The 20,864-nt window shown below is 42.7% G+C and overlaps 1 protein-coding gene across 1 annotated transcript in view; it reads left to right on the top strand.

The window, feature by feature from the left end:
• ELOVL7 (ELOVL fatty acid elongase 7) overlaps nt 1-20,864 on the top strand; it is a 42,019-nt gene continuing 21,155 nt past the window's right edge. The window contains exon 1 of the mRNA XM_033163733.1: nt 1-171. The gene's annotated coding sequence lies outside the window, so the exon portion shown is untranslated. The remainder of the gene's footprint in view (nt 172-20,864) is intronic.

Genomic DNA, 20,864 nt, shown 5'->3' with positions numbered 1-20,864 from the left:
ATCCCACGGGCGGGTTCTGAGGCCGGCCCGGAGGGCGGGCGCAAGGCTGGGCCGCGCCACGCGGGGCGGCACACTGGCAGCCGCTTCCTTTTTCTAGCGCACTCGCTCATCGGCTGCTGCTGCTGCTGCTGCTGCTGCGGGCGCGAAAGGGAGCCCGGCTTGCTGAAGAGGGTAAGTAAGAGCGAGCGGGATGCGGCTCTTGTCGCTCCGCGTCTCCTTCTCCCGCGCGCTTACCCCGGGGAGGAAAGGCCTGTTGAACTCTCGGGGAGAAGACGGTGCTGGAAACGGTGCGCTCTCCGCCCTTGACCCTCCACTTCCTCGCGAGCTCCTTAGGCTTGGAGAGGATGGAGCCGAGGAAGGGACTCTCGGGTGGGGACCGAGGGGTCTTTGAGCGGGGAAAGAGGGCAGTTAAGGAGGAGGGAGTGTGCGCTCCCTTAACGCACCAGCACTCTAAGAAGTGAGGTGTGGAGATTTCACTCTGGGACACGGCGGTGAAGGGCTGCCGGTGCTGGTACTCGTCGCCGTCGTCATAATGGAAATAGTCATAACAATAGAGGTCAGGGTAGGGCATCATCCTCCCACTTTGAGACCGTTGCAGTTCCACTGATAACCTGCTTCTAAACCCCCTCAGAAACAAAACACCAAACAGAAACCTTGCTTGAAGAAGAGCATGGTTCGCTGTGTGGAGTTTCTGGTCTGACCACCCTGATCTAATGGTTCTTCCTTCTTTTGAACTAAAGCGATGGGTTGGCTGGTGAAGGACTTGATGTGTTGTGACAGATCGGGGTTGTGGGGGGGGGAGGCTCTTTTGGGGAGGGCGGGGGACTGCGCGATTCCCTCACCCATCCAGGCTATTTGCATGCGAAGCGCACGCTCCCCCCTCCCCTCCCCTCCCCTCCCCGCCCTCTGAAGAGCAGCTCCGGCCCCACCTGGGCATCACCCGAGCGCTCTGGGTGGGTAGGCTTTCCTTGGGATTCCTTGAACCGCGGGCACTTTTTCCTGTGGTCCTTGTTGCCGCCCTCGACGTCGCCGCCGGGGGACCGGCGCGGACACGTGGGAAGCGCTGCTTTGGTCGGATTAAAAAGGCAGTGGCTCGAGGCCCATGGGAATCCAAGGTGTTTCCCGGCCTGACCTACAAAACGGAAGCGGTCTCGGAGCTCGCCCTGCTTGTCTTATTCGCTTACTTGTGGTTTTGCCGGCCCCGGGGGCGGCGAAAGATAGGGATATCGGCGCGGTTTGTTTGCCGGCGGAGCCCTGCTGGGCTCTCGAGCTCTGTTGCACTTGCAAATCGCGAGTCCTCTCCTCCACCTCTGCGCTTTCTTCCTTCTTGCAAGTGGTGTCCGTGGGTGCGCTTGGCCCTTCGGAAGGAGTTCCAATGCTTTTAAGGGGCTGTGTGCCTGGTGATCAAAGGCAGCCTCCATCCGTAGTTGGCACCTGAGAGACGACTGCAGTCTTCCCTTACAGGCTGTTGCAATGGGCTGGCATGAGTCGCAACTTGTAAGAACAAGTTAGCACCGAGGATGGAAAAACAGGCGACGGGACATCATTTTTTTCTGCGTTGAGCAAGTGATGACAATCTCCTGGGAATTGGGTGGTTCGCAGCTGGGTGTCTCCACACCCCTGAAGGGTGTAGGAAGGGGTTTGTGTACGTTTGGATAATGCAATTGGAACGGGGTGACTGGATTAAGCATGATTTGCCTTTTGCGAAACACACTTCGCTCGAGACCTCTCTCCTGTGTGCCTGTCTTTGTGACGGCTGCTGGAGAAATCCACCTACTACCAAGGGTTAAGTTTTGTCCCCTTCCCAAGACTCCACCCACTGTGATTAAAAGAGCCTGAAAACCCGTGAAGACTGGCTGTAACACTGAACTATTTGATATTAACTGATATGGCCTGACACACCGAATTGGCAGAGAGGGAACACTCATTAATGAGAGGAGCTTGGGAAAAATTCCACGCTTGCATTTGTCAAACAGTATTTGCAGAAAAAACATTTGGCCAGCTCTGAACCCAGCCCAGTCCCCCGAAATTTGAATGAATTACTTCTCTTGCAGTAATAGGAATAATAAAACAGTTTGCTAAGTCCTGTTTCTCCAGCTGCTGTTTTTCTTTCCATCCTTTATTTCAACTCTCCTGCAGTAAAAGATGGCACAAGCCATTTTCAAAATCCAACCAGAGTGTTTCCTAAGTTATTTTCTCCCCAATCCTTTCTTCTAGTTTTACATTTAGATTATCTGATCTCCCTCTACCTCCAAAAACGTTGCATTTGATGGTCTGTGGGGCTGTAAAAGCTGGGTTCACATTTCTGATCAGCCATGAAATTGACTGGCCTCAGGCTGGTCTCTTGCCCTGCAAAATAGGAAAAGCAACAAAAGTGATCAGTCTCATGGAGGTGCTGTTGGGAACTTGGGATACACTTGATTATGCGGTGCGCAGGGTGCATTTTTTACAAAGTGCACACCAGCAATCTTAGATTTGCCACAGGGCAGTTAATTCAGGCTCTATAATAATGCCAGTACCATACAAAGGTTCTTCATGTGTCTGCTGCATTCACAACTTAAAAATGCATATATTACAAAAATGCATGACAAGGCCCTAAACGGCATGTAGGATTCAAAGGTCTAAATGGATTGTTTTGGCAATCAGTCTGGCTAATTGCTACATTTAGGATTGGGGAGGTGTTTTCCTCCCACAGGGCAACCTACCATTTGAGAAAGATGCTAGGCAATTACTGTTGCCTGTAGCATGTGGCTTGACTTGTTCATGGTACTTGACATGCTGCTCTGTTACCTACCTTTTGTATGGCCAGTGTGTGTGTGTGTGTGTCAATCTGGGAGGTGGCTGGTCTGTCATTGAGGTGGACCAGATGGATACATTATCTCTTATGATGCTCCTATTAAACTCACTGATTGAGGAAGGGAGGAAGCAGGTTAAACCATGGGTTTCACAACCATATTTTATTGCCACAGGGCTGGAAATGATACATTATTTGGCATGCTTATATTGGCAACTATTAGCTACTATTTCCCCTATCTGTTTTATGCTTTCAGTGTGACAGACATATGTTCAGAAGGTTTAGTTCAACTTTTCCATGGATAGGCCAAAACTGACCTGTTGAACTTCTGCCTCTTACTGTTGTCAAATGGATGGCCTCTGCTATCTCCCTTCATCTCCCAAAAGTCCCCAAACCATCTCAGCCCTGAACCCTTCACCTTGGAAAATAGGTTTATCTTCTTTTCTCTCTCTTTATGCTTCTTGTCATGCCTGTGGTGTAGAGGTTTTATTTTTTAAAAAAAGAAACAGACCTCATGGTTTGCAAATGTCTTTAAGAGCAGGGCTGTGCAACATTGGCTAGGTATTTGTATAGACATGACCTTGTGTATTAAGGGATGTAGATGGTTTGGAATATTTACCAATATTTATTTCAGGTGATTTATGAAAGACCTTGGTATGTATACAGCTCTGGGATGGAATGCTTCCTGAAATAGTTTTCCTTGTAACCTCCCTGTTGGATCGCTGCAGTGCACTACATGTGGGGCTGTCCCTTGAAGATTGCTTAGAACAGGCACCCCCAACCTTCAGCCCTCCAGATGTTTTGACCTATGACTCCCATGATCCCTAGCTAACAGGACCAGTGGTCAGGGATGATGGGAATTGTAGTCCAAAACATCTGGAGGGCTGAAGGTTGGGGTGCCTGGCTTAGAAGCTTCAATTAGTACAGGATATTGCTGCCAGGATTCAGACTGTGACCTGGTTCCCTGATATCAGACCAATCCTAAAGCAATAAACCACATAGGATTTAAACATGCATTTCAAGTATTATTTGTTTATATTATTGAAGTATTTATAAGTGGCATTTTCCTATAAAATATTGCAAAGTACAATGCTGTAATAAAAGCAAGAATGCCAGACATCAGGACAATCTGGTTAACAAAGAATCTCAGGTTTAAAAGGCCTGCCTGAATTACACAGTTTTTGACCTTCAGATATGCCTGCATACATAACCTTTTTTTTACAGCATGGAATAAAGGTGGTATTGAAATGTAAAAGGATTAGTTCAATTCATTTATTAGCTAGCCCATTCAAGTAATTCACATTGACACTGAGCCTAGGGAAAGAACATTTTGCTGCCTGGTCTAGTCCTGCTTTTTGTGGGGGGTGTAAATGGGGAGTCTGGATATGTGGTTTTAAGGAGAAGTGGAAGCTAGCAGGTACATTCAACTCTATTCTTGCATTGACAGCAATTGTTTGTGGAACAGAGTGCAAGCAGTGTTTAGATTTAGTACTCTTTAGTTGGCTGCCCACTTGGGAATTAGTCCTATTGAAATAAGTAGAGCTTACGTCTGAGCAAAGGGACGTGGGTGGCGCTGTGGGTTAAACCACAGAGCCTAGGGCTTGCCGATCAGAAGGTCGGCGGTTTGAATCCCCGCAATGGGGTGAGCTCCCATTGCTCGGTCCCAGCTCCTGCCCACCTAGCAGTTCGAAAGCACGTCAAAAGTGCAAGTAGATAAATAGTTACCGCTCCGGTGGGAAGGTAAACGGCTTTTCCGTGCGCTGCTCTGGTTCGCCACAAGCGGCTTCGTCATGCTGGCCACATGACCCGGAAGCTGTACACTGGCCCCCTCGGCCAGTAATGTGAGATGAGCACCGCAACCCCAGAGTCGGACACGACTGGACCTAATGGTGAGGGGTCCCTTTACCTTTTTATGTATGAGCAAATGTGCCTAGTTCCAGACTGTTACCTGGTGTGAAAACTGTGAGATCTTGGAATGAATGTTTTTAACTACCAGTACCTTATGGGGTGCATTGTCTTTGGTGCTATTTAATGAAGCCACTGAGAGTGGTCTCTTGTGTATAAAAAAGTGACTCTTGTGTATAAATAGAATATTAACATCTTATTGGAAATGATTTAAGGAATATATATTCATGTAACTGGACCTGTGTGTTAAAAAATGGTTAATACAAAGAAGTAAAGCGTACAAACGGAAGTCAAATCTGTTTATTTGTTCATCAATGTTTAAAGTTTAATGTATGTTTATTCCCATCTTCCCCCCCCCCACACACACACCCTACCTACCCTACCCTCCCTTCCCTACATTTCCCTAACCCTCCTTTTTCATTTGTTTCTATGTTAATTTGTGCCAATATATGTTAAGTTATGTAATGTTTTGCAATGCTTTGTCAATTGATGCTATGTTATGTCAATAAGTGTTATGTTATGTTAGGTTGTCAGTCTACGTCGCGTTTTGTTACTCTGTTATTTTGTGCTTTGTTATGTTATGTCTATTCTGTTTTGTCACCAGATTTGTTAATAAAAATTTGAGGGGGGAAAGAGAGTGGTCATTAGGAGTTTTGGGACAAGTTGCCATCACTACGCTGATGACACTCAGCTCTATTCCTCCATAACCACTGAACCAGGAGAGGCCATGCAGGCTCTGCACCAGTGCCTGGGTGCAGTGGTGAGCAATATTAGAAACTCAGATAACATCAGCCAAATGGCTCCTTAAATCAATGCTGCAGTCACCAAAACGGAATGTCTAGTTGCCATTTTGGCACCAGACGGCTCAAATGTAGTATTTTTCAACATGACTTTTTGGTTCCTGAAATTCTTTCTGATTGTGGAGATAAAATATCACAGACAGAATTCTACAGGATGTGTTGTTAGTGTGTGAAAACAGGCAAGAGCCAAGGATCCCCAGGCATGCAGATGGTGGAGACATCAAGCGCCATCCTGGTGCCCGGACATCTTCACTTGGTTGCAAGTAGCCAATAGGCAGGTGGCCCCCATATCTGAAAAAGTGGTCACTTCCCTATGCTGAATGGAGTCACACCTCCCCCCTAATGGAGCAGCTTTGAAGGCTGGATCCAGCTTTGTCAATAGAAGCTCAGGTAACCTCAGTGACTAGAAGCTGCAACTGGTACCATAGCTCAGACTTTTGCTGGACAGCGAAAACTTGACTGCAGTTGTTCTTGCGTTGGTTACTTTAGCATCAGATTACTGCAATGTGCTCCAAGTATGGCTTCCCTTGTACTTGATCTGGAAGTTGCAGTTTGTGCAGACTGCTGTTTCTGATAGACGTGAGAGCCATCAATTAGCATCTGTCAGCTTATAATACCTTTTCATGCATTTCTCAATTTGCTACAGGGCCAGGTTCAAGGTGGTATTATCAGCATATAAAACCTTTAACGGTTTGGAAACAGTTTTCTTGCCTTACCCCATATATGCCCACTCAGCTGCTTTGATCTCCAGAACTGACAGTGTTTCAGAGATACCACAAAATACCTGTTCCAGACTTGTAGGAAATTGATCTTTTCATGTGGCAGCACTTAAACTTTGGAACTCCCTGACCATTGACACCAGGCAGACATGTTCTCTCTGTTTTTGGCACCTCCTTAAAAATATTTTTTTGGCCAGCCTCCCCTGACATGTAGAATGTTGGTTTTTAACTTATTGAAGGGTTTTATTTTTTTAAAAAAAAATTATGATAATATTTATAAAGTTTTCATTTTTCAACCAAACATTTTTATCTTTTCATCACCTATAATTTGACTGTTTTGAACCTCTAACTCCCCTCCATCCCCACAAACCGACTTTCTATCTTCTTTACATAATTTCCTCGTATTTCCAATTCCCCCTGTCTACCTACTTTCATTCCTTAAAATTCCTTCTCATTGTAGATAAGTTTGTATTTCTAAACTGCAAAAACCTTTAAATCAGTCCTGTTAGTGTTGTCAGAGATTTACAATGTTATTTCAATATAAAATAAATTTACTCCAGTCTTTTTCAAACAGTTGGTCTTGCTGGTTGCGGATTTCCCCAGACAGTTTTGCCAGTTCTGCATATTCAATCATCTTAGTTTCCTATTCTTCTACTGTTGGAATTTCTTGCTGCTTCCATTTATGGGCTAATAGAACCCTTGCCACCATTGTGGCATAAAGAAATATATTATAATCCTTCTTAGAGATTTCATCACCTAATATGCCCAACAAAAAAGCTTCTGGTTTCTTTTGAAAAGTATTCTTAAATATTTTCTTAAGCTCATTATATATCATATCCCAATAAATTTTTACCTTAGGACAAGTCCACCACATACGGTAGAAATTCCCTTCTTTTTCTTTACATTTCCAACATAGATTGTCACTTGTCCTATACATTTTGGCTAATTTTGTTGGTGTCAAGTACCATCTATACATCATTTTCATTATATTTTCCTTTAAAGCAGTACAAGCAGTAAATTTTATTCCTTTCTTCCATAGCCTTTCCCAGTCCTCTAGTTGTATATTATGCCCAAAAAAATTTGTCCATATTATCATAACACACTTGACTTGCTCATCTTTGGTATGCCGTTCTAACAGTAGATTATACATCTTTGATTTAAAGATTTATTATGAAGCATCTTGTTTCTGTTGGTTGAAAGATTGGTTTTTATTAGAAGATACTGATTTATTGGATTTGGAAGGTTTCAACAACAGATTGGGTTGGCACGCCTTCTTATGGTATGACAAAGTAAAGGCACACAGAGGCTTCCTAAATCATATCATAAGGAAGTCATTGTATGAGGTTTGGAAGAGATATAGAAATTTGCTGGAATGAAAAACTCCATGGTGCTCTCTCCATTGGAAGCGATTGCAGTTAAAAAGAAAAATATGGAAAAGAATTGGGCCACATATAAAAGACATGTTAATAGAGGTTGAGAATAAGGTAAAGTTAAAAACTTTTGAAGAGATAAGAGGAAAATTGACTGATTGGTTGCAATATCACCAACTTCATTATGTTTTTAAGGAAGATGTTAAAAATAACAGTTTTGCAAATATTAAATCTAAATTGGAGACTGAATTGCTAGAGTGTAGCAATAAGTAAAACTTATTGAGGGTTTTAATTCTTTTTTAAATGTTTTAAGTAGTGCTTCTAAAACTTTTTTATTAACTGATAATTGTATTGTTTTATTTTTTTTCATCAACCACTTTGAGGTTTTATTATAACCAAGTAGCACAATTTTTGTGTGAAATAGACTACCTGTTCATTAGCCCAGAGCACTATATAAACTAGTTCAGGGGCAGGCCAAGTTCTGGCCTGAAGAATCTTTATTTTTGTTTGTTTTTACTGTACCTCAGAGAGTCACCAGCTGGAACCAGGTGCATAATGGTGGCTCAGGTAAAAAGGTAAAGGTAAAGGGACCCCTGACCATTAGGTCCAGTCGCAGACGACTCTGGGGTTGCGGTGCTCATCTTGCTTTATTGGCCGAGGGAGCCGGTGTACAGCTTCTGGGTCATGTGGCCAGCATGAATAAGCCGCTTCTGGCAAACCAGAGCAGCGCACAGAAACGCCGTTTACCTTCCCGCTGGAGTGGTACCTATTTATCTACTTGCACTGTGACGTGCTTTCGAACCAACAGGCTTTTATTATTAAGGAATGGGATGCCTCTGAGCATTTGATCATTGCAGAAATTTGTTTTCAGAAGCTGAACTGACCTCACAGTCCTACCACAAAAAATGTCTGTCCTGCTCTCCCACTCCTACTAGCTTTCTGCAGTTTAGAAGGGGTAGAGTTTTTTTGTTAGGGTGATCAGGTATAAAAGAGGATGATACTCCTGCTCCTTTAATGGCTGTATGAAAGAGAAAATTTTAGCAGAAAAAAAAATCCACAAGTATTAAAAGGTGCAGGAGCCCTGTCCTCATCTGCCTCTGCCAGCCCTACTTTTTGATGCTGCTATGATGATTAAACAGTTGACAGTCAGAATTGTTGCTGGCCCGCTGTCAATTGTTTATTTAGTCAAGTTAATAGGATGCTTTTAAGCAGAGGTTGGATGGCCATCAGTCATGGATGCTTCAGTTGGGATCCCTGCATGGCAAGGGGTTGGACTAGATTACCTTGGGACTCACTTCCAGCTATACATTTCTTTGATTCTATGACTATATACTACATATAGAGGCAAGTTTATCCATTCGGTGCTGGCTGAGCTACCTGGACACTCAGACAATTTCTATATAGAGTGGCTTCTCTCAGATGCTAACGCTAATGTGACAGCAAAGGTAGCCAGGTTCTGTGCTAGAGCCATAAAAAATTTGGTCGGAACTAGTCCGCAGTACCCACACAGCTTCAGGACAGAGCTAAAGATGAACCAGTGCTATAACCGGCTGTAGCCCACCTTTTAAAGTAGTGATATCTTCTTTTATCTAAAAATTTTAAAGCTTAAAGTTTATATTTATAGTTCATATTTTAGCATGTATTTTGGATTGTTTTTTATGGATATGTGCGTGCTGGTTGAGAACCGTAACAATAAATCTATCTACTACATATAGAAAAAAATTATTGGAACGGTTTACATACAACAAAACAATACACATATAAATACAGCAGGTAACTAGCAGATAAAATCATCAAAAAGTGGGGCGGGGCGGAATCAAATGATATAGCAGTATAATCCAGTGATCAACAATCGGAAAATGCCTAAACAAAAATGGGTTTTCACTAAGGGTTTAAAATATTCTACAGATAGATGGAGCCTCCTGGATGGGGAAGCATTCCAGAGAACAGGCACATTACACTGAGAGGCATGCATGTTTGTTATGAGAATGAAGGCAATCCATTCATTACCTGATCTGGTCCTAAGTTCTACTCCAGGGGTCAGCAATCTTTTCCAGCAGGGGGCCATTCCACTGTCCCTCAGACCTTGTGGGGGGCCAGACTATATTTTGAAGGGGAAAAATGAATGAATTCCTATGCCCCACAGATAACCCAGAGATGCATTTTTAATAAAAGCACACATTCTACTCATGTAAAAACACACTGATTCCCAGACCATCTGCGGGCCGGATTTAGAAGGTGATTGGGCCTGCTCCGGCTCCCAGGCCTTAGTTTGCCTACCCATGTTCTACCAATACATCCCATTCTGCTTTCTGTTTATACTCCTAATCTAGCACTGCATCATGATAGCATTTTCAGTTGGAACTGCTTCTTTCCGACTTGTAGCATGTTCTGGATCCAGCTTTGGAAAAAAGATACACTGGCTACCGGTTTGTACATGGTGTTTCCATGTGTCAACCAACACCTGTTAGGTCACTCAAAAGTGCAGCCTCTGAAGCAGGGCTGTATGTGCAGTGTTTAAAAAGCGGCTCATTCTGTTACTTAATTGAGCCACAACTGCAATACTTGATGCTTGAGTGCATCTTACATTTATTGGGTGCTATCCTCGTGGTGCCTGTCATGATGCATTTCTTAGATCAATTCATTGATCTCTCTGTAATGTTAGGACTAGAAGTGCATGCATTATGTCATCCGAAATGTGGTGTTTGTACTTGGCAAGGTTTTCAGGCACTTACTTGCATTATGTCATTCTGAGATCCAGTGGTGGAACCGAGAGTGTCTAGTTCATGGCAACTTCAAGGTGCTTAGCTATGAACTATGAATTCCAGGCACATATTCAGAAGGCTTACTAAGAGAAATGGAAACTGTTTGGCACCGACTGTTTGGCCACTACGCTGTTTCTAGTACTGTACTGTTTGCTGAGCAGAACTAAAGCAGCTGCAGTATGAATGAATATTGTACAAAGGTGTCTTTGCTCAGGCAAGCTCAAAGTTTAAAATATTGACCTTCGAAGCCAAACTTATGGGTGGGGCCAGGGGCACACTTGTAAATGGCTAGGCCTTAATGGATTGGGTCCAGTCCAAAGATGTGCCCAGAGAAGCTGTGTACAAAACTTTCAGCAAACTGCTTAAAAGTTAAAGCAGAAGGTGCATGCTTAGTGATATCTGCCCCTCTCTTTGAAATCTAAATTGATAATACAGAGGTGAGAATTGTGGCCATTCGCTGTCCTTGCATTAAAATGTAATCTGTACCAAAGTGAAAAACGTCTGTCTACCGTTCACATATTTAGAGAAGTCTGCTCTAGTATTGAAACTTTTCATTTTATTTGACCACTGCAAATGAACATCATGGCTTTTTGCAGTTTGTTTTATTTCAGTCATATTTTATTACTTCAAACCATGCAATTTGTGGCATCACATATGATGCCCTAAGTTAGCAGTTGCTGCCTGTTGTTTTCTTAAAATGTTCTTCCCTGGCCGGTACAGTAGAACCAACTACCACCTGGATGCTACTGCTAATTTCCTTCTGCCAATTCCTTTTTGCTCTGAACTAAGCCTTTGCTCCTTCCTTGTTCATATGCATGGCAGCAAGGGTCTTTCTGCATGTCACGATACGAATTTTCAGAGCACTCCTTTGAGATCTGTGGCTTGAAGCTTAGTCACCAATCCTGGAGAAATCCCATGCAGACTGTTCTTAACTCTGACATTAGGAAAGTTGATTCTGCTTATCTAATTGTTTCACTGCAACTCAAAATGTGCAACCAAGTAGCATTTTATACATAGGCAGACATATCCCTGTATCTATTTTTATGGTAGCCTTTCAAAGTCACTTGAATTGCCCTTTCCTTCTATTTTTTGTTCTGCTCTAAAATAATGCCTTTCTTAGAGTGTCATATATTAAAACAGATTTGCTGTATGTGGGTCATTCCACACGGCCAGCTTCTTCTACAACCTCTTCTCACTTTTTTTTTTTAGCAAAGTCTGAAAGCCCAGGGTTTAAATGACCCCCACCTCACATTTCTTTAATACAGTTTCTTGGAAAGCCCTTTTAACCCTCCAAATCAGGCATAGGCAAACTCAGCCCTCCAGATGTTTTGGAACTACAACTCCCATCATCCCTAGATAACAGGACCAGTGGTCAGGGATGATGGGAGTTGTAGTCCCAAAACATCTGGAGGGCCGAGTTTGCCTATGCCTGCTCCAAATTCAGAAATTCACCATGCCCATCCCATAAAAGGATTTAAGAGGTAGCAGTATTTGACTAGCTCGTGGGTTCCTTCTGCTATTTTTCTTGGGAAAAGTACTGAGGCAGAATCCCAAAAGAGTTTGTGGATTAACAAACTTGCATATGCTGAAGCTTGTGGGTTTGATGAGCACACCAGCATATCAGCCCAGGCTTCCTATCTACTGTATGTGAGTAGCGAACATTTAGCAGGGCCTAATGCTTTAATCTCTTATACTTCTCCTGTTGTTGGCATCCATCTGTCTCAAGAGACAATGGAGTGCACCTCCAGGGATGGAATCAAACTGCTTCATTAGCAGCACTGAAGTGACCTCTCTGGGTTATAAGCCTTAGCAGTGTGCACAGAGGTCCTGGTCTGGCCAGACAACAAGACCCCTCTCTCGGCCTCGGTGATCTGGTCCAAAGGAAAGCATAGCAATATGTTTAGCACCAGCTTGGCTGCAGGAGTTGCAGGAAGGGGGTGTATGAGGCGCCACCCAACAGTCTTAGGGACTCCATTCCTGATTTGTGTGGGGCTTAATCCATAGCTTTCTTCCGAAGATGTCCCACAAGGCAGCAGATGACCCAGTATAAAGTGAATCATGTGCCTATAGCAGTTTGTTTGCGCAAAAAAGGGCCTATATTGGGGTATACAGGGAAGGTGTTTTCTTTCTATACCTCTAGAAATGCTGTGTGTGTTGGTGTTTGGGTTTGGCCTCTGCTGCTGTATATCTGACATCCATGAACACCTCTGAAATCATGTCACAGTTTCTCAGCTATTCAGTCACCTGGGAAAAATCATATTCCTAGAAGCCCCCCCCCTCTATTTATATTGGCCAATTGCAACTGCAACTGAGAGCAAACGTTAATTATAACTAACAGTAGACTGGCAAATAGAAGGGGAAGAAATGGAGGCAGTGAGAGATTTTACTTTCTTGGGCTCCATGATCACTGCAGATGGTGACAGCAGTCACAAAATTAAAAGACGCCTGATTCTTGGGAGAAAAGCAATGACAAACCTAGACAGCATCTTGAAAAGCAGAGACATCACCTTGCCGACAAAGGTCCATATAGTTAAAGCTATGGTTTTCCCAGTAGTGATGTATGGAAGTGAGACCTGGACCATAAAGAAGGCTGATCACCAAAGAATTGATGCTTTTGAATTATGGTGCTGGAGGAGACTCTTGAAAGTCCCATGGACTGCAAAAAGATCAAACCTATCCATCTTTAAGGAAATCAGCCCTGAGTGCTCACTGGAAGGGCAGATCCTGAAGTTGAGGCTCCAGTACTTTGGCCACCTCATGAGAATAGAAGACTCCCTGGAAAAGACCCTGATGTTGGGAAAGATGGAGGGCACAAGGAGAAGGGGACGACAGAGGATGAGATGGTTGGATGGTGTTCTCGAGGCTACCAACATGAGTCTGACTAAACTGTGGGAGGCAGTGAAAGTCAGGCGTGCCTGGCATGCTCTGGTCCATGGGGTCACGAAGAGTCGGACATGACTGAATGACTGAACAACAACAACAACAGACTTTGTGTACTGACACAGATCCCAGCCTCAATATCCTGTAGGCATTTTCTGACATTTGCAGGTCAGATTCGTCTTTTCAGGAGGTCACAAGCTTTAGATACTAAATAGAATATAAATATTTGGTGAAGGGATGCAGGGCCAGAGCCAGACTCATTCAGTGCAGGTTTAGCATTCACATGGCCTACTTCAAAACAAGTTGCCATGTAGGCCAACTTTGATACACACTCATTCTAACTGCATATGTTGAAACTGGGTAGGAAACTTCTCTCCCTACCAGGCAAACTGTTGTTGACATTACTATATTTATTCATTTTACAACACAAATGACATCTTGGAGAGAATTGCTTCTCTCTACATTCTTTTGCTTGACGGTTGGTAAACAGAGGTTGGTAAATAGAAACTGTGAATTCTACCCATTGATGGTAGTGTCCATTATCAGTAAATGTGTACATTTCAGTTAGTGGGGAAGTAGATAAGGGGGTTCTATTGAGCAGTCACCTATTGCTGGAAGAAAACTAGTTTTGTTTAAGAAGATTTGTGAAGCTTCCCTGTATATACAGTCAACTTGACTCACATAGAAGAGGTCTCTCATCACTAGTGCTGTTTTTGACATATAAAACCTTAAATGGATCAGGACCGCAATGCCTTAAGGACCACCTCTCCCCATATGAACCGACCCGGACCCTGCAATCATCGTCTGAGGCCCTTCTCCATGTGCCTCATCCACATGGAGGTCCTGTGACAATACTGGAACTGGCCTTTTCTGTGGTGGCTCCCAGTTTGTGGAATACTCTCTGCAGGGAGGCTCACCTAGTGCCTCCATTACATATCTTAGGAGCCAGGCAAGAACATATATCTTTAACTAGGCCTTTGGCTGATTAACATTCTGTGTCCTTTTAAATGTGTTTGTGGAATGGGGGTTATTGGTTTATTTTTTGTTCTTGTTTTTATTATGTATTTTGTGTTTTCATCTTGTATTTTTCTTTTCCCTTTTTATTTTATTAAAAGGTTTTATTGGAAAAAAATCCAGCATTAAAATATACATCTATTGTGGATATACATTCATACATTCTATTGTGGATATACATTCATACATTTTTTTCATATTTGTGTTTCCTTTTCCCTCCACCACCCATCACCTCACCCTGTGCCAGGCTTCCAATCAGCCCAGCTGTAACATCTTGAATTCCCAATATTCCATCTTGTGTTTTTCTTTTGTGAACCACTCTGTGATCTTTGGATGAAATATAATAAATGATAATAAAAGCCTCTTTCTGGGCAGACTGACGCTGGTTTACTCAAGTGGCAGCTGTGCTATAAAGTGAGAAGAAGTATTGTTTCCAAGGTTGAAGCCAGTTCAGAAGCTAAAGCTTGTATACCTTAAGCACATTTTTGCCCACGGTGAAAAGAGCCAGCATGTCCTACTTTTTATTTTTTATTAATAGAGGTTGCTCTAATTAACAAATGTAGGTATACAAGATGGGATAGAGAAAGGGTTCGTTTTAGTCAGAAATTAAGACTTTTCTGTGGCTGTCTTTCCTTGTGTGTGTTTATGAGGGTTATTTAATCCCCACGGCCATCTATCTCAAATTGGCTAGTGAAACAGGTGTCAAGCCGGCAGCCTTTCTAGCTTTTGTGCAGGTCAGGATAGGTAGGTAAGGGCATGAATCCATATGCCTGAGATGTATGTTTTGTGCATTATTGAAAAGCGCTCTTCTTTTTAAAAACACAACAACCACAAAACCATCTTTTCACTTTTATGCTGGGTGTTGCTACTGCTATGTTGATCCTCAAGCATGGGGGAAAATAGAGGTTACTTTATTAATCCCATAATAAGTATTATTATTTTAATGGTAGTGTGGAATGCGTAGGTCTCACTGTCATAAAAACCATACATCGAGGTCCAACACCTACTTGAAGTAGGAGCTGCTCTTCTAGGAGTCAAGATAAGAGCAAATAATTGTATTGTTCATGCTGTTTTAGGGCTTGCTGCATGTTACTAGGTGATGGGATTGATTTTTAAAACACTTGTATGCAAGTAGCTTAACTTTATGGCAGTTGTCCTCATGCATTCCCCCACTACCTAAACTCGCTGAGTAACTCTCTGTTAGAAACCTGGACTTAAAGACCCGAGCTATAGTACACAGCGTAAAGGGAATAACTTCAAGCTCCTCTTTTATTTGCAAAGAAATTTATGTTCCTAGAACCTCAGTTTATGCAGTAGCTACTCCAACTGTCTTGGCACATATGTATGGTTATTCTTTTAAGGAAGAACCCTGGGTGCATTAAGCTGCTTTTGTCTATGCATTCTTTTGGGTGTATTCATGAGCACAGCTGTTTTGGTGTCCTAAATATGCCTCATTTTAGGCATGTAAGAGAGCCAGTGTGGTGTAGTGGTTAAGAGCGGCAGACTCGTAATCTGGGGAACCGGGTTCGTGTTTCCGCTCCTCCACATGCAGCTGCTGGGTGACCTTGGGCTAGTCACACTTCTTTGAAGTCTCTCAGCCCCACTCACCTCACAGAGTGTTTGTTGTGGGGGAGGAAGGGAAAGGAGAATGTTAGCCGCTTTGAGACTCCTTTGGGTAGTGATAAAGCGGGATATCAAATCCAAACTCTTCTTCTTCTTCTTCTTCTTCTTCTTCTTCTTCTTCTTCTTCTTCTTCTTCTTCTTCTTCTTTTCATAACTTTGCCAATGGCACTTCATTGTGCTGCTTAATAAGCTGACTTTTGAAACTGGCATTCAGTAGGAGAAAGTGCTGGAGGTTATGGTATGTGTGGTGGCATCTAGCAGTGGCTTTTAGTCTCTGCAACCAATAAAGGCAAAGGGACATTTTGGCTTCAGAGTCCGACCACCTGTCATAAATAGTGCTGAAGGGGTTGTGGTCCATCATCTCCTTAGTGGTGTAGCTTTTACTTCATGCTACGTTTTCTAGAAAAAAAAATGCCTCCCAACATTAAATTAGAAATGTAATCAAGAGGCTGGCAGGGGTGGGCAGAAGAGGTCATCTGTTGTCTGACTACTTCCATCCACAGAAGGTGAAACAGGAACAGCACACGGGTGCGTGTCCTTTTCTTTGTGGAGAGATGGTTGAGATGGAGGCAGCAAAGCAGTTGCCCATTAATACCTTTGCAGTTGTGTGATTTACTTTGTCAGCATCTCACATCCCTGGAGAGGGGTGGTGGTCTTTGTGTTACTAAGCAGCATGTAAGTCCTCACCACAGACACACATTCCCCATCTCTTCCTCTTAAAACTTTTCCACAGTCCCATGGCCAAGACGGGATGAGAAGAGGGATTTGTCTGACTTCTGCGGCCTCCAGAAAGGAAATGAATGGATTTTGGATTAAAGGGGAAATGAATTTGAAGGGGACCTGGCGACTCTGTTTTCAAAAGCATTTAAATAGGTGGGAAGCACTGGAATGGTAATTCAGAGTTCACTTCTTGCACCAGAATGTTGCCTCAGTAGAAGGGTGTATCTGGTCGCGGTGTTCCATTCAAAGCTTTTTCTAGCCAGATAGAGTGCAAGGAATAAAGGAAATTACTGTAGATGCCAACCTCTGCTGAGTGTCCTTGGCAGCTAATGCTTTGAAGATTTTATCTTTGAACATGGTGCTTTCCTTTAGCTACCATGGCTGATATTGCAGCAGATTAGAGGACTCTTGGGTAGCTGGAGCCAAAGGAAAGAGTCATGAAAATAATGGAAAGTGTGGGAGGGACATTTAGCATCTTGACTTTCTGGAAGCACTGGCTTGCCTTTGGCATCAGTTGCAACATGAACCAGTATGTTCACAATAGGATCAAGTTGACTTTCATCTTTATGATACAGACAGATAGTTGTAGTTTGCAGAAACTGTCCACCATTTTTTTTGTGTTGTATTCCAGTTAGCCCACTTTTTAAAAAGTAGAAGAGAGCCCTTGTTTTGAGAGCTATTCAGAGAGGTACCGGTAACTATTAAAAAGAAAAAATTCTATGTACTGAATTCAATAGGGCTTGACTCTTAAGTAAGAGAGCATAGGAGTGCAGTCAAAGTTGCTTGTCTTAACTTCCAGTGCAGTGAGAACATAATTGTAATGGGGAGAGGGGAGTGATTCAGTGTATTCTCCTTTTTATAGACCATTTTAGCTAGCAGTGGCTGTGTTTGATCTTTGGGTGCTTTCATGTGTTTAAAACAGAGTATGAACTTGAAAAATCAACATTAGTAGAACACTCTGAGTACACCTTAAAATATATTTCTAAGTAGATGGAGGCATACAATTAAGACCGGCTTGGAAACTTCCAAATTGGTAACTTCCCCTGGAAGCAATTAATTTTAAACTCCTTCCCAGTTGTGTGCATATATAAAACCTTTTATATATTGTCCATTTATGTAAATAAAAAGTAGGATGAAGAATGGCAAATACATTTTGTGTGGGCTTTTTGAGAATATTTTTCTCTCTCCCTCCCTCCCTCTCCCCCTCTCCTGAACAATTACCATCCATTATATTAAATACATTGCACCTTCCCTCCTAAGTAATGTGATGGAGCTTTACTTTGATAACCCTCCCCAGATGTCATTAGCTGATTCTGAGTGGTGTTCTATTCCCATTGTGTGCTCTTTCTCTTTACTGCATGCTATTAAAGCAACTGAGCACCAACAGTTTCTGTTGCAAGTCAAGTATTTCCCTTCCTTCACCCCCACTTCGTCAGAAATGCCCAACGCCTCATTAGTTTTCATCAGGAATTTGGATGGTTTGAGATCCCTCCAACAACTGAAAGTCTTCTGCCCCCTATGGAAACTCTACCCTTTCCCCCTTGCTGCCCTGTAGGCCCATCTGCCTCCCACAATATCCCATGTAATCCTGTATTAGCACTGATGTCCCAGGTGCTGCAGCCCAATTAGTATAATGTAAATCAAACTCAATGCATGGTTGAAATGACTGTTCTTGGTAGTGTATAGTTCCCTAGTGAATTTCCAGCATAGGGATGTTTTACTGCATCTTCACTTTTGTGTGCTTGGGGGGGGGTGCTAATCTTTTTACAGAAATACTTTGATCCATTTTCACCAGCTGATTTACAGCTGAAAATTCCCTGAATAGTTTGGGCAGTCACACCTCATCCCATGTCTGCCTCTGGATTCCTTAGTATTCAAAGCAAATACCTCATTAAACCTGGGCTCCCTCTTTGAGACAAATCTGCAGTTTCACTCCTATCCCTAGTCACTTTTTGCACCTCTCAACTTGGATTTTCCCTACTCCAGTTCTTAAAATGTGACCTTTATTAATGAATCTATTGAGATCCCAACACTCACCCTGTCTATGCATCTACTTCTATCCAAAAGTCCATAGAAAGTTACCTTCAGCTTACCTGAGCTTTTCTTTCCCCCAGTTTCAAATCGCTTTTGCTCATCCTTTCCTGAAGCCCTGCTAGATGGTCCATTTGCTTCCTGTCACCTTTCCATCAGATGTCCTGTTTCTTAGCTTCTGTTCCGCACCTCTTGGTTCCCCTTTCTTTTATGTTTCATACTTGTCATTCTTCACCTGCCTCCCCTTCTTTCCATTGGCTTATAGCCCCACCAATATTCCACAACTGACATCTTCATCCTAAGTAGTTTGGATGTTCTGAACATTTCGTGCTATCCCAGATGACTGACGAGTGGAAGAGTCTTTCTGCCAGTTTCTCTTGCATTATGCAATAAATGCTGCCTTATATTCCTATTTTGAATCTGTCATAATCAGCATTCAAGATTAACCAGGTGCATTTTGGACCTGGCTGTTGGCCACTTGCGAACAAATTAATGTGCCCGGGCTCCAGAATGGCACCTGATGTTTCTACCATATGGAGATGCATGGCTGGGGATTATTGGATCTTGCCTGTTTTCACACACTAACAGCACATCCTGCAGAATTCTATTCGTGACATTTTATCTGCACAATCAGAACAAATTTCAGGAACCAAAAAGTCTTATTGAAAAATACGACCTTCGAGCCCCAAAATGGTAACTAGACATTATGTTTTAGCGACTGTAACCCTGGTTTAAGGAGTTACTCAGTAATAACATTATTGTTCTTGTTCTTTTCTTCTTACTACCTCTTTTGCCAGATGCCTGGTATTGCATGAAGACATGGTCTTGAGTTCATCATTGGTATAGTTTTATAGTACCTTCTGGTATTTAAGTATGTTGTGATATAGCATTTAAATGGCATGTATTTAAAGGGGGTGGCTGCTATGTAGACAAGAAGCAGGGACTTTACTACCACACACTCGAATGCATAGATTATTTTGACTGTCAGGGTGTGTGTCCATGTGATACCAGTTTGAGGCATGGTCACCTTTGTTAGCATGAATTTCAGAACAAGTTCTAATTTGTTTCTAGTGTATCTGGTTTATAGTACATATGTTTAGGATACCAAAACTATTTTTTTTAAAGGAACTTTATGGAAAGACCAGACATACATTCCATAATATTGAAAGATACAGCAGCACTTGGAAAGGGGGCACCAATTAAATGGGTTTTCCACAATCTTTGAAAAGGGTGTTGAAAACAATGGCAGGCTGATTCTGTTTCTTTTGCTGACACAGTTTCGAAGTTTGCTTGCTTTTCCCCCTGGGAAAGTGTTCAATTCTTTACATGCTTGAATGTTGCTAGGCAATTGCCTCTTTCATTTTGCTTTGGCTACCATTTGCTTTTCAGAAATTGGCATTGCTCATTTTTGCCATTAACTGTGTGACTAAAGCCAAGGAGGAGATGGTGGATGCAAATGGAGAAACTGCTTGTTTTCTGGCACTTAAATGAAAATAGGAAAAGTAGATTTTGTTTTCGGGAGTTAGCTGTAGTGTGCCTGCATTTCTCCCACCCATGGGCAAGTAAAGTAGCTGAGCTTGCTTTTGAAAACACATAGAAAATAGAAAGTGTTAAACATCTACTAACTCTTAAGTATTCCCTGCATGGTAAGATAATTCCTGCCTGGTTTACGGGTCAGATATTCCTGTTCCTCTCACCAGCAACTTTTGTTCACTGGAGTGACACTTCTTTACAAATCAGTTGTACAGCCAATTTATTGCTGTTTAGCTGCCAAGTAAAGACAACTTCTGTTCAAAAGTTGCACTGAGACTAAACTTAGAAATCAACATTTTAGAATTTTGTTAGCTAGAAATTAGGGATGCTACCTGGGGCTGCTGAGAGTATTGTAGCTTAGAACACTGGAGGGAACCAAGTTGGTAAAGGCTGCCATACAGGCCTGCTTCAGAGTAGACTTGTATATGATTGCATACTCCCCCCCCCCCCATCATTTAGATTAACCAGCTAAACCTTTCAGTTTACTAAAAGCTGCTCTGGTCAAATCAGATAGCAGTTTTGTAACATGTACCTGTGTAGCCACTGGGGTGGTGTCCTCTACATGATGTTGGATGAAAATTTTCTTCCGTTCTGCTGGCATGACCAATTGTGGGAGCTGATGTGAGTTGCAGTTCAGTGACATCTGGGTGATAGCAGGTTTGCTTCCTCTAGTGTGTGTTTTCTGAGCATATGAGCAATATTGAGAGAAT

Source organism: Lacerta agilis, chromosome 11 (genome assembly GCF_009819535.1).
Source record: "Lacerta agilis isolate rLacAgi1 chromosome 11, rLacAgi1.pri, whole genome shotgun sequence".
Taxonomy (NCBI): Eukaryota; Metazoa; Chordata; class Lepidosauria; order Squamata; family Lacertidae; genus Lacerta; species Lacerta agilis.
This window is presented reverse-complemented; position numbering and strand designations above follow the sequence as displayed.